Source organism: Corythoichthys intestinalis, chromosome 20, assembly GCF_030265065.1.
Source record: "Corythoichthys intestinalis isolate RoL2023-P3 chromosome 20, ASM3026506v1, whole genome shotgun sequence".
Lineage (NCBI taxonomy): Eukaryota > Metazoa > Chordata > Actinopteri > Syngnathiformes > Syngnathidae > Corythoichthys > Corythoichthys intestinalis.
In genome coordinates, this window is record NC_080414.1 from 39,752,464 (window position 1) to 39,765,549 (window position 13,086).

The following is a 13,086-nucleotide window of genomic DNA, read 5'->3' on the forward strand; positions in this document are numbered from 1 at the left end:
AAAATTACATTTCTCGGCCATATCGCGTAGATCTCACTGTGAAAAGGCTTAAATGACTTTTTTTAACTAAGTTTGATGATTGCGCTCAAACCAAATGTCCTAGAACCAAATTTCCAAATGTAACTACTAGATTGTGATACAATACATTATTGGGTGAAGTTTGGTTGACTTCTGCGCAGCTGTTTGGGAGTTAACATCAAAATTACATTTCTCGGCCATATCGCGTAGATCTCACTGTGAAAAGGCTTAAATGACTTTTTTTTAACTAAGTTTGATGATTGCGCTCAAACCAAATGTCCTACAACCAAATTTCCAAATGTAACTACTAAATTGTGATACAATACACTATTGGGTGAAGTTTGGTTGACTTCTGCGCAGCGGTTTGGGAGTTATCAAAATTACATTTCTCGGCCATATCGCGTAGATCTCACTGTGAAAAGGCTTAAATGACTTTTTTTAACTAAGTTTGATGATTGCGCTCAAACCAAATGTCCTAGAACCAAATTTCCAAATGTAACTACTAGATTGTGATACAATACATTATTGGGTGAAGTTTGACTTCTGCGCAGCGGTTTGGGAGTTAATATCAAAATTACATTTCTCGGCCATATCGCGTAGATCTCACTGTGAAAAGGCTTAAATGACTTTTTTTTAACTAAGTTTGATGATTGCGCTCAAACCAAATGTCCTAGAACCAAATTTCCAAATGTAACTACTAGATTGTGATACAATACACTATTGGGTGAAGTTTGGTTGACTTCTGCCTAGCGGTTTGGGAGTTAACATCAAAATTACATTTCTCGGCCATATCGCATAGATCTCACTGTGAAAAGGCTTAAATGACTTTTTTTTAACTAAGTTTGATGATTGCGCTCAAACCAAATGTCCTAGAACCAAATTTCAAAATGTAACTACTAGATTGTGATACAATACACTATTGGGTGAAATTTGGTTGACTTCTGCGCAGCGGTTTGGGAGTTATCAAAATTACATTTCTCCGCCATATCGCGTAGATCTCACTGTGAAAAGGCTTAAATGACTTTTTTTAACTAAGTTTGATGATTGCGCTCAAACCAAATGTCCTAGAACCAAATTTCCAAATGTAACTACTAAATTGTGATACAATACACTATTGGGTGAAGTTTGGTTGACTTCTGCGCAGCGGTTTGGGAGTTATCAAAATTACATTTCTCGGCCATATCGCGTAGATCTCACTGTGAAAAGGCTTAAATGACTTTTTTTAACTAAGTTTGATGATTGCGCTCAAACCAAATGTCCTAGAACCAAATTTCCAAATGTAACTACTAGATTGTGATACAATACATTATTGGGTGAAGTTTGACTTCTGCGCAGCGGTTTGGGAGTTAATATCAAAATTACATTTCTCGGCCATATCGCGTAGATCTCACTGTAAAAAGGCTTAAATGACTTTTTTTTAACTAAGTTTGATGATTGCGCTCAAACCAAATGTCCTAGAACCAAATTTCCAAATGTAACTACTAGATTGTGATACAATACACTATTAGGTGAAGTTTGGTTGACTTCTGCGCAGCGGTTTGGGAGTTAACATCAAAATTACATTTCTCGGCCATATCGCGTAGATCTCACTGTGAAAAGGCTTAAATGACTTTTTTTTAACTAAGTTTGATGATTGCGCTCAAACCAAATGTCCTAGAACAAAATTCCCAAATGTAACTACTAGATTGTGATACAATACACTATTGGGTGAAGTTTGGTTGACTTCTGCCTAGCGGTTTGGGAGTGAACATCAAAATTACATTTCTCGGCCATATCGCATAGATCTCACTGTGAAAAGGCTTAAATGACTTTTTTTAACTAAGTTTGATGATTGCGCTCAAACCAAATGCCCTAGAACCAAATTTCCAAATGTAACTACTAGATTGTGATACAATACACTATTGGGTGAAGTTTGGTTGACTTCTGCGCAGCGGTTTGGGAGTTATCAAAATTACATTTCTCGGCCATATCGCGTAGATCTCACTGAGAAAAGGCTTAAATGACTTTTTTTTAACTAACTTTGAGGATTGCGCTCAAACCAAATGTCCTAGAACCAAATTTCCAAATGTAACTACTAGATTGTGATACAATACACTATTGGGTGAAGTTTGGTTGACTTCTGCGCAGCGGTTTGGGAGTTAACATCAAAATTACATTTCTCGGCCATATCGCGTAGATCTCACTGCGAAAAGGCTTAAATGACTTTTTTTAACTAAGTTTGAGGATTGCGCTCAAACCAAATGTCCTAGAACCAAATTTCCAAATGTAACTACTAGATTGTGATACAATACACTATTGGGTGAAGTTTGGTTGACTTCTGCGCAGCGGTTTGGGAGTTATCAAAATTACATTTCTCGGCCATATCGCGTAGATCTCACTGTGAAAAGGCTTAAATGACTTTTTTTAACTAAGTTTGATGATTGCGCTCAAACCAAATGTCCTAGAACCAAATTTCCAAATGTAACTACTAGATTGTGATACAATACATTATTGGGTGAAGTTTGACTTCTGCGCAGCGGTTTGGGAGTGAACATCAAAATTACATTTCTCGGCCATATCGCATAGATTTCACTGTGAAAAGGCTTAAATGACTTTTTTTAACTAAGTTTGATGATTGCGCTCAAACCAAATGTCCTAGAACCAAATTTCCAAATGTAACTACTAGATTGTGATACAATACACTATTAGGTGAAGTTTGGTTGACTTCTGCGCAGCGGTTTGGGAGTTAACATCAAAATTACATTTCTCGGCCATATCGCGTAGATCTCACTGTGAAAAGGCTTAAATGACTTTTTTTTTAACTAAGTTTAATGATTGCGCTCAAACCAAATGTCCTAGAACCAAATTCCCAAATGTAACTACTAGATTGTGATACAATACACTATTGGGTGAAGTTTGGTTGACTTCTGCCTAGCGGTTTGGGAGTGAACATCAAAATTACATTTCTCGGCCATATCGCATAGATTTCACTGTGAAAAGGCTTAAATGACTTTTTTAATTAAGTTTGATGATTGCGCTCAAACCAAATGTCCTAGAACCAAATTTCCAAATGTAACTACTAGATTGTGATACAATACACTATTGGGTGAAGTTTGGTTGACTTCTGCGCAGCGGTTTGGGAGTTATCAAAATTACATTTCTCGGCCATATCGCGTAGATCTCACTGTGAAAAGGCTTAAATGACTTTTTTCAACTAAGTTTGATGATTGCGCTCAAACCAAATGTCCTAGAACCAAATTTCCAAATGTAACTACTAAATTGTGATACAATACACTATTGGGTGAAGTTTGGTTGACTTCTGCGCAGCGGTTTTGGAGTCATCAAAATTACATTTCTCGGCCATATCGCGTAGATCTCACTGAGAAAAGGCTTAAATGACTTTTTTTTAACTAACTTTGAGGATTGCGCTCAAACCAAATGTCCTAGAACCAAATTTCCAAATGTAACTACTAGATTGTGATACAATACACTATTGGGTGAAGTTTGTTTGACTTCTGCGCAGCGGTTTGGGAGTTAACATCAAAATTACATTTCTCGGCCATATCGCGTAGATCTCACTGCGAAAAGGCTTGAATGACTTTTTTTAACTAAGTTTGAGGATTGCGCTCAAACCAAATGTCCTAGAACCAAATTTCCAAATGTAACTACTAGATTGTGAAACAATACACTATTGGGTGAAGTTTGGTTGACTTCTGTGCAGCGGTTTGGGAGTTATCAAAATTACATTTCTCGGCCATATCGCGTAGATCTCACTGTGAAAAGGTTTAAATGACTTTTTTAAACTAAGTTTGATGATTGCGCTCAAACCAAATGTCCTAGAACCAAATTTCCAAATGTAACTACTAAATTGTGATACAATACACTATTGGGTGAAGTTTGGTTGACTTCTGCGCAGCGGTTTGGGAGTTATCAAAATTACATTTCTCGGCCATATCGCGTAGATCTCACTGTGAAAAGGCTTAAATGACTTTTTTTAACTAAGTTTGATGATTGCGCTCAAACCAAATGTCCTAGAACCAAATTTCCAAATGTAACTACTAGATTGTGATACAATACATTATTGGGTGAAGTTTGACTTCTGCGCAGCGGTTTGGGAGTTAATATCAAAATTACATTTCTCGGCCATATCGCGTAGATCTCACTGTGAAAAGGCTTAAATGACTTTTTTTTAACTAAGTTTGATGATTGCGCTCAAACCAAATGTCCTAGAACCAAATTTCCAAATGTAACTACTAGATTGTGATACAATACACTATTAGGTGAAGTTTGGTTGACTTCTGCGCAGCGGTTTGGGAGTTAACATCAAAATTACATTTCTCGGCCATATCGCGTAGATCTCACTGTGAAAAGGCTTAAATGACTTTTTTTTAACTAAGTTTGATGATTGCGCTCAAACCAAATGTCCTAGAACAAAATTCCCAAATGTAACTACTAGATTGTGATACAATACACTATTGGGTGAAGTTTGGTTGACTTCTGCCTAGCGGTTTGGGAGTGAACATCAAAATTACATTTCTCGGCCATATCGCATAGATCTCACTGTGAAAAGGCTTAAATGACTTTTTTTAACTAAGTTTGATGATTGCGCTCAAACCAAATGCCCTAGAACCAAATTTCCAAATGTAACTACTAGATTGTGATACAATACACTATTGGGTGAAGTTTGGTTGACTTCTGCGCAGCGGTTTGGGAGTTATCAAAATTACATTTCTCGGCCATATCGCGTAGATCTCACTGTGAAAAGGCTTAAATGACTTTTTTTAACTAAGTTTGATGATTGCGCTCAAACCAAATGTCCTAGAACCAAATTTCCAAATGTAACTACTAGATTGTGATACAATACATTATTGGGTGAAGTTTGGTTGACTTCTGCGCAGCTGTTTGGGAGTTAACATCAAAATTACATTTCTCGGCCATATCGCGTAGATCTCACTGTGAAAAGGCTTAAATGACTTTTTTTTAACTAAGTTTGATGATTGCGCTCAAACCAAATGTCCTACAACCAAATTTCCAAATGTAACTACTAGATTGTGATACAATACACTATTAGGTGAAGTTTGGTTGACTTCTGCGCAGCGGTTTGGGAGTTAACATCAAAATTACATTTCTCGGCCATATCGCGTAGATCTCACTGAGAAAAGGCTTAAATGACTTTTTTTTAACTAACTTTGAGGATTGCGCTCAAACCAAATGTCCTAGAACCAAATTTCCAAATGTAACTACTAGATTGTGATACAATACACTATTGGGTGAAGTTTGGTTGACTTCTGCGCAGCGGTTTGGGAGTTAACATCAAAATTACATTTCTCGGCCATATCGCGTAGATTTCACTGTGAAAAGGCTTAAATGACTTTTTTAATTAAGTTTGATGATTGCGCTCAAACCAAATGTCCTAGAACCAAATTTCCAAATGTAACTACTAGATTGTGATACAATACACTATTGGGTGAAGTTTGGTTGACTTCTGCGCAGCGGTTTGGGAGTTATCAAAATTACATTTCTCGGCCATATCGCGTAGATCTCACTGTGAAAAGGCTTAAATGACTTTTTTCAACTAAGTTTGATGATTGCGCTCAAACCAAATGTCCTAGAACCAAATTTCCAAATGTAACTACTAAATTGTGATACAATACACTATTGGGTGAAGTTTGGTTGACTTCTGCGCAGCGGTTTTGGAGTCATCAAAATTACATTTCTCGGCCATATCGCGTAGATCTCACTGAGAAAAGGCTTAAATGACTTTTTTTTAACTAACTTTGAGGATTGCGCTCAAACCAAATGTCCTAGAACCAAATTTCCAAATGTAACTACTAGATTGTGATACAATACACTATTGGGTGAAGTTTGTTTGACTTCTGCGCAGCGGTTTGGGAGTTAACATCAAAATTACATTTCTCGGCCATATCGCGTAGATCTCACTGCGAAAAGGCTTGAATGACTTTTTTTAACTAAGTTTGAGGATTGCGCTCAAACCAAATGTCCTAGAACCAAATTTCCAAATGTAACTACTAGATTGTGAAACAATACACTATTGGGTGAAGTTTGGTTGACTTCTGTGCAGCGGTTTGGGAGTTATCAAAATTACATTTCTCGGCCATATCGCGTAGATCTCACTGTGAAAAGGCTTAAATGACTTTTTTTAACTAAGTTTGATGATTGCGCTCAAACCAAATGTCCTAGAACCAAATTTCCAAATGTAACTACTAAATTGTGATACAATACACTATTGGGTGAAGTTTGGTTGACTTCTGCGCAGCGGTTTGGGAGTTATCAAAATTACATTTCTCGGCCATATCGCGTAGATCTCACTGTGAAAAGGCTTAAATGACTTTTTTTAACTAAGTTTGATGATTGCGCTCAAACCAAATGTCCTAGAACCAAATTTCCAAATGTAACTACTAGATTGTGATACAATACATTATTGGGTGAAGTTTGGTTGACTTCTGCGCAGCTGTTTGGGAGTTAACATCAAAATTACATTTCTCGGCCATATCGCGTAGATCTCACTGTGAAAAGGCTTAAATGACTTTTTTTTAACTAAGTTTGATGATTGCGCTCAAACCAAATGTCCTACAACCAAATTTCCAAATGTAACTACTAGATTGTGATACAATACACTATTAGGTGAAGTTTGGTTGACTTCTGCGCAGCGGTTTGGGAGTTAACATCAAAATTACATTTCTCGGCCATATCGCGTAGATCTCACTGAGAAAAGGCTTAAATGACTTTTTTTTAACTAACTTTGAGGATTGCGCTCAAACCAAATGTCCTAGAACCAAATTTCCAAATGTAACTACTAGATTGTGATACAATACACTATTGGGTGAAGTTTGGTTGACTTCTGCGCAGCGGTTTGGGAGTTAACATCAAAATTACATTTCTCGGCCATATCGCGTAGATCTCACTGCGAAAAGGCTTAAATGACTTTTTTTAACTAAGTTTGAGGATTGCGCTCAAACCAAATGTCCTAGAACCAAATTTCCAAATGTAACTACTAGATTGTGATACAATACACTATTGGGTGAAGTTTGGTTGACTTCTGCGCAGCGGTTTGGGAGTTATCAAAATTACATTTCTCGGCCATATCGCGTAGATCTCACTGTGAAAAGGCTTAAATGACTTTTTTTAACTAAGTTTGATGATTGCGCTCAAACCAAATGTCCTAGAACCAAATTTCCAAATGTAACTACTAGATTGTGATACAATACATTATTGGGTGAAGTTTGACTTCTGCGCAGCGGTTTGGGAGTGAACATCAAAATTACATTTCTCGGCCATATCGCATAGATTTCACTGTGAAAAGGCTTAAATGACTTTTTTTAACTAAGTTTGATGATTGCGCTCAAACCAAATGTCCTAGAACCAAATTTCCAAATGTAACTACTAGATTGTGATACAATACACTATTAGGTGAAGTTTGGTTGACTTCTGCGCAGCGGTTTGGGAGTTAACATCAAAATTACATTTCTCGGCCATATCGCGTAGATCTCACTGTGAAAAGGCTTAAATGACTTTTTTTTTAACTAAGTTTAATGATTGCGCTCAAACCAAATGTCCTAGAACCAAATTCCCAAATGTAACTACTAGATTGTGATACAATACACTATTGGGTGAAGTTTGGTTGACTTCTGCCTAGCGGTTTGGGAGTGAACATCAAAATTACATTTCTCGGCCATATCGCATAGATTTCACTGTGAAAAGGCTTAAATGACTTTTTTAATTAAGTTTGATGATTGCGCTCAAACCAAATGTCCTAGAACCAAATTTCCAAATGTAACTACTAGATTGTGATACAATACACTATTGGGTGAAGTTTGGTTGACTTCTGCGCAGCGGTTTGGGAGTTATCAAAATTACATTTCTCGGCCATATCGCGTAGATCTCACTGTGAAAAGGCTTAAATGACTTTTTTCAACTAAGTTTGATGATTGCGCTCAAACCAAATGTCCTAGAACCAAATTTCCAAATGTAACTACTAAATTGTGATACAATACACTATTGGGTGAAGTTTGGTTGACTTCTGCGCAGCGGTTTTGGAGTCATCAAAATTACATTTCTCGGCCATATCGCGTAGATCTCACTGAGAAAAGGCTTAAATGACTTTTTTTTAACTAACTTTGAGGATTGCGCTCAAACCAAATGTCCTAGAACCAAATTTCCAAATGTAACTACTAGATTGTGATACAATACACTATTGGGTGAAGTTTGTTTGACTTCTGCGCAGCGGTTTGGGAGTTAACATCAAAATTACATTTCTCGGCCATATCGCGTAGATCTCACTGCGAAAAGGCTTGAATGACTTTTTTTAACTAAGTTTGAGGATTGCGCTCAAACCAAATGTCCTAGAACCAAATTTCCAAATGTAACTACTAGATTGTGAAACAATACACTATTGGGTGAAGTTTGGTTGACTTCTGCGCAGCGGTTTGGGAGTTATCAAAATTACATTTCTCGGCCATATCGCGTAGATCTCACTGTGAAAAGGTTTAAATGACTTTTTTAAACTAAGTTTGATGATTGCGCTCAAACCAAATGTCCTAGAACCAAATTTCCAAATGTAACTACTAAATTGTGATACAATACACTATTGGGTGAAGTTTGGTTGACTTCTGCGCAGCGGTTTGGGAGTTATCAAAATTACATTTCTCGGCCATATCGCGTAGATCTCACTGTGAAAAGGCTTAAATGACTTTTTTTAACTAAGTTTGATGATTGCGCTCAAACCAAATGTCCTAGAACCAAATTTCCAAATGTAACTACTAGATTGTGATACAATACACTATTGGGTGAAGTTTGGTTGACTTCTGCGCAGCGGTTTGGGAGTTAACATCAAAATTACATTTCTCGGCCATATCGCGTAGATCTCACTGTGAAAAGGCTTAAATGACTTTTTTTAACTAAGTTTGAAGATTGCGCTCAAACCAAATGTCCTAGAACCAAATTTCCAAATGTAACTACTAGATTGTGATACAATACACTATTGGGTGAAGTTTGGTTGACTTCTGCGCAGCGGTTTGGGAGTTAACATCAAAATTACATTTCTCGGCCATATCGCGTAGATCTCACTGCGAAAAGGCTTAAATGACTTTTTTTATCTAAGTTTGAGGATTGCGCTCAAACCAAATGTCCTAGAACCAAATTTCCAAATGTAACTACTAGATTGTGATACAATACACTATTGGGTGAAGTTTGGTTGACTTCTGCGCAGCGGTTTGGGAGTTAACATCAAAATTACATTTCTCGGCCATATCGCGTAGATCTCACTGTGAAAAGGCTTAAATGACTTTTTGCAACTAAGTTTGATGATTGCGCTCAAACCAAATGTCCTAGACCCAAATTTCCAAATGTAACTACTAGATTGTGATACAATACACTATTGGGTGAAGTTTGGTTGACTTCTGCCTTGCGGTTTGGGAGTTAACATCAAAATTACATTTCTCGGCCATATCGCGTAGATCTTACTGTGAAAAGGCTTAAATGACTTTTTTTAACTAAGTTTGAGGATTGCGCTCAAACCAAATGTCCTAGAACCAAATTTCTAAATGTAACTACTAGATTGTGATACAATACACTATTGGGTGAAGTTTGGTTGACTTCTGCGCAGCGGTTTGGGAGTGAACATCAAAATTACATTTCTCGGCCATATCGCATAGATCTCACTGTGAAAAGGCTTACATGACTTTTTTAATTAAGTTTGATGATTGCGCTCAAACCAAATGTCCTAGAACCAAATTTCCAAATGTAACTACTAGATTGTGATACAATACACTATTGGGTGAAGTTTGGTTGACTTCTGCGCAGCGGTTTGGGAGTTATCAAAATTACATTTCTCGGCCATATCGCGTAGATCTCACTGTGAAAAGGCTTAAATGACTTTTTTCAACTAAGTTTGATGATTGCGCTCAAACCAAATGTCCTAGAACCAAATTTCCAAATGTAACTACTAAATTGTGATACAATACACTATTGGGTGAAGTTTGGTTGACTTCTGCGCAGCGGTTTTGGAGTCATCAAAATTACATTTCTCGGCCATATCGCGTAGATCTCACTGAGAAAAGGCTTAAATGACTTTTTTTTAACTAACTTTGAGGATTGCGCTCAAACCAAATGTCCTAGAACCAAATTTCCAAATGTAACTACTAGATTGTGATACAATACACTATTGGGTGAAGTTTGTTTGACTTCTGCGCAGCGGTTTGGGAGTTAACATCAAAATTACATTTCTCGGCCATATCGCGTAGATCTCACTGCGAAAAGGCTTGAATGACTTTTTTTAACTAAGTTTGAGGATTGCGCTCAAACCAAATGTCCTAGAACCAAATTTCCAAATGTAACTACTAGATTGTGAAACAATACACTATTGGGTGAAGTTTGGTTGACTTCTGCGCAGCGGTTTGGGAGTTATCAAAATTACATTTCTCGGCCATATCGCGTAGATCTCACTGCGAAAAGGTTTAAATGACTTTTTTAAACTAAGTTTGATGATTGCGCTCAAACCAAATGTCCTAGAACAAAATTCCCAAATGTAACTACTAGATTGTGATACAATACACTATTGGGTGAAGTTTGGTTGACTTCTGCGCAGCGGTTTGGGAGTTATCAAAATTACATTTCTCGGCCATATCACGTAGATCTCATTGTGAAAAGGCTTAAATGACTTTTTTTAACTAAGTTTGATGATTGCGCTCAAACCAAATGTCCTAGAACCAAATTTCCAAATGTAACTACTAGATTGTGATACAATACATTATTGGGTGAAGTTTGGTTGACTTCTGTGCAGCGGTTTGGGAGTTAACATCAAAATTACATTTCTCGGCCATATCGCGTAGATCTCACTGTGAAAAGGCTTAAATGACTTTTTTTTAACTAAGTTTGATGATTGCGCTCAAACCAAATGTCCTACAACCAAATTTCCAAATGTAACTACTAGATTGTGATACAATACACTATTAGGTGAAGTTTGGTTGACTTCTGCGCAGCGGTTTGGGAGTTAACATCAAAATTACATTTCTCGGCCATATCGCGTAGATCTCACTGAGAAAAGGCTTAAATGACTTTTTTTTAACTAACTTTGAGGATTGCGCTCAAACCAAATGTCCTAGAACCAAATTTCCAAATGTAACTACTAGATTGTGATACAATACACTATTGGGTGAAGTTTGGTTGACTTCTGCGCAGCGGTTTGGGAGTTAACATCAAAATTACATTTCTCGGCCATATCGCGTAGATCTCACTGCGAAAAGGCTTAAATGACTTTTTTTAACTAAGTTTGAGGATTGCGCTCAAACCAAATGTCCTAGAACCAAATTTCCAAATGTAACTACTAGATTGTGATACAATACACTATTGGGTGAAGTTTGGTTGACTTCTGCGCAGCGGTTTGGGAGTTAACATCAAAATTACATTTCTCGGCCATATCGCGTAGATCTCACTGCGAAAAGGCTTAAATGACTTTTTTTATCTAAGTTTGAGGATTGCGCTCAAACCAAATGTCCTAGAACCAAATTTCCAAATGTAACTACTAGATTGTGATACAATACACTATTGGGTGAAGTTTGGTTGACTTCTGCGCAGCGGTTTGGGAGTTAACATCAAAATTACATTTCTCGGCCATATCGCGTAGATCTCACTGTGAAAAGGCTTAAATGACTTTTTGTAACTAAGTTTGATGATTGCGCTCAAACCAAATGTCCTAGAACCAAATTTCCAAATGTAACTACTAGATTGTGATACAATACACTATTGGGTGAAGTTTGGTTGACTTCTGCCTAGCGGTTTGGGAGTTAACATCAAAATTACATTTCTCGGCCATATCGGGTAGATCTCACTGTGAAAAGGCTTACATGACTTTTTTTAAACTAAGTTTGAGGATTGCGCTCAAACCAAATGTCCTAGAACCAAATTTCCAAATGTAACTACTAGATTGTGATACAATACACTATTGGGTGAAGTTTGGTTTACTTCTGCGCAGCGGTTTGGGAGTTAACATCAAAATTACATTTCTCGGCCATATCGCGTAGATCTCACTGCGAAAAGGCTTAAATGACTTTTTTTAACTAAGTTTGAAGATTGCGCTCAAACCAAATGTCCTAGAACCAAATTTCCAAATGTAACTACTAGATTGTGATACAATACACTATTGGGTGAAGTTTGGTTGACTTCTGCGCAGCGGTTTGGGAGTTAACATCAAAATTACATTTCTCGGCCATATCGCGTAGATCTCACTGCGAAAAGGCTTAAATGACTTTTTTTATCTAAGTTTGAGGATTGCGCTCAAACCAAATGTCCTAGAACCAAATTTCCAAATGTAACTACTAGATTGTGATACAATACACTATTGGGTGAAGTTTGGTTGACTTCTGCGCAGCGGTTTGGGAGTTAACATCAAAATTACATTTCTCGGCCATATCGCGTAGATCTCACTGTGAAAAGGCTTAAATGACTTTTTGCAACTAAGTTTGATGATTGCGCTCAAACCAAATGTCCTAGACCCAAATTTCCAAATGTAACTACTAGATTGTGATACAATACACTATTGGGTGAAGTTTGGTTGACTTCTGCCTTGCGGTTTGGGAGTTAACATCAAAATTACATTTCTCGGCCATATCGCGTAGATCTTACTGTGAAAAGGCTTAAATGACTTTTTTTAACTAAGTTTGAGGATTGCGCTCAAACCAAATGTCCTAGAACCAAATTTCTAAATGTAACTACTAGATTGTGATACAATACACTATTGGGTGAAGTTTGGTTGACTTCTGCGCAGCGGTTTGGGAGTGAACATCAAAATTACATTTCTCGGCCATATCGCATAGATCTCACTGTGAAAAGGCTTACATGACTTTTTTAATTAAGTTTGATGATTGCGCTCAAACCAAATGTCCTAGAACCAAATTTCCAAATGTAACTACTAGATTGTGATACAATACACTATTGGGTGAAGTTTGGTTGACTTCTGCGCAGCGGTTTGGGAGTTATCAAAATTACATTTCTCGGCCATATCGCGTAGATCTCACTGTGAAAAGGCTTAAATGACTTTTTTCAACTAAGTTTGATGATTGCGCTCAAACC